This window comes from Bos mutus, chromosome 4, assembly GCF_027580195.1.
Source record: "Bos mutus isolate GX-2022 chromosome 4, NWIPB_WYAK_1.1, whole genome shotgun sequence".
Classification (NCBI taxonomy): Eukaryota; Metazoa; Chordata; class Mammalia; order Artiodactyla; family Bovidae; genus Bos; species Bos mutus.
The window spans coordinates 102,883,032-102,885,199 of NC_091620.1; the positions used below are offsets into that span (position 1 = coordinate 102,883,032).

General features: G+C 41.8%; 1 non-coding gene across 1 annotated transcript; it reads right to left on the reverse strand.

The window, feature by feature from the left end:
- TRNAC-GCA (transfer RNA cysteine (anticodon GCA)) lies at positions 1 to 72 on the reverse strand. Its single transcript has one exon. It is a non-coding gene; the product is annotated as a tRNA-Cys (tRNA).
- Between the last annotated feature and the right edge of the window lie 2,096 nt (positions 73 to 2,168).

Consider the following 2,168-nt stretch of genomic DNA (forward strand, 5'->3'; position numbering starts at 1 on the left):
TTCCCAACCCAGGGATTGAACCTGGGTCTCCCGCATTGCAGGCAGACGCTTTACCATCTGAGCCACCAGGGAAGTCCCTACATAAAGACAACTGTAATTGAAATTCAGGTGTAGGAGGGACATCAGCCAATCTCAATAACACAGTGTTGTCTTCAATGCCAGAGAAGGGGTCAGCCCGCAATTGTGTTAACCTCGGAAAACACTAAATGTTAAAGGTGTCCTGTTTGAAACCCCTGAACAACTATGTTTAGTAAACTGGACTAAATGACGAGGGTACTTCTGACAAGTGAATCCTTTATACTAATGATTTATGGTGCCATTTCTCTAGCCCCCGTGTTACCTATGAACTTTGGCTTCAAAGAGTGTTGTTTGAACAGATGCAGCTCCCCTGCCGTGTGTTGCCTGACATTTAGTAATAATTTTTTAGATATGATTCACCATTTCAAGTGTACAGTTCAGGGGCTTTTAGTACACAGAGTGGTACATCCATGACTACAGTCAATTTTAGAACGTTTTCATCATGACTTACCTGTCCTGGCCCAATCTCTACACCACCACCTTGCCCTTAAGAAGGAACCAGTCGACTTTTCTGTCTCTCTAGATTTACCCGTCTGGGATATTTCATATAAATGAAATCATATATGACCTTTTGTCACTGACTTATTTACCATGTTTTCAAGGTTCATCTGTGCTTCATCCCTTTTTATGGACAAAAAATACTCCACTGTATGGATATACCACATTTTTTTCATCCATTCATCAGCTGCTCTACATTTGGATGTTTTCCACCATTTAGCTGTAATGAACTATGAATATTCATGTATGAACATTAATAACCTCATTCATGAACTATGAACATTAATTTCAGTATACCTGTGTTTTTATTTCTCTTTGTATACTTACGAGAGGAATTGCTGTATCAAATGGTAAGTATGTTTAACTTTCTTAGGAACTGCCAGACTATTCCAAAGTGCCTATACCATTTTACATTCCCAGCATCAGTGTTTGAGGATTCCGATTTCTCCACATCCTCAACACTTAATATCTTTTTGTTCAGAGTTATCCTAATGGGTGTGAAGTGATCTTGACTTGTCTTGTTTCTTTCAAAGCTACCATAAGCCACTCTGTTGGCCAGAAAAGCTTGAATGCCTCTCCTCCTTTTCACTGTCACTGCCACTGTAAGTTCAGATAGCTGTCATTTCTCACTTTGAGCTATCCCAACAGCCCTAAATATATGACTGGCCTTACTGCTTTGAGTTGCATTAGACATCAATTATCGGAGAAGGCAATGGCACCCCACTCCAGTACTCTTGCCTGGAAAATCCCATGGACAAAAAAAAAGAAGAAAATCCCATGGACGGAGGAGCCTGGTGGGCTGCAGTCCACGGGGTTGCGAAGAGTCGGACACGACTGAGCGACTTCACTTTCACTTTTCACTTTCATGCATTGGAGAAGGATATGGCAAGCCACTCCAGTGTTCTTGCCTGGAGAATCCCAGGGACGGGGGGCCTGGTGGGCTGCCATCTATGGGGTCGCACAGAGTCGGACATGACTGAAGTGACTTAGCTAGCAGCAGACATCAATTATAATCAACGTACTACAAAGTTTAAAAACCAGATAAGTGTGAAAAGGGGAAAACTTCCTGGGAAGCTTAACAGGGGAGAAACCTGGCCAATATGACTTTAACGAAGTGAACAAGGTTAACATCACCAGTGATGACATGTGGATAATCATGTGCCCACGAATAATGGGGTAAGAAAGGCACTTCACCTTTGTGCTATTTTTTCAAAAACGGGTTATGCCAGTCTGACCATGAGTGAATATCAAACATACTCAAATTGAAGGACATTCTACAGACTGATCGGTTCCCCTCAAAACTGTCAAAGTAATGAGGAAGGAATGTCACAGAGCACGAAGGAGACATGACTAAATGCGATGTGGGATCACAGACTGACTCCTGGAACAGACACATGTTGATGGGCAAACGGGTGAAATCTGAATAAAACCTGGAGCAAAAGTGATGGGCCAGTACTGGTTTCTTAGTTTTGACGAATGTACCAGGAAACTATAAGGTAACATAAAAGGAGACTCCCGGGGTGAGGGGAGGAACTCTTTCTTTGTAACTTTTCTATAAATCTAAAGTTACTCCAAAATAAAAAATGCACTTA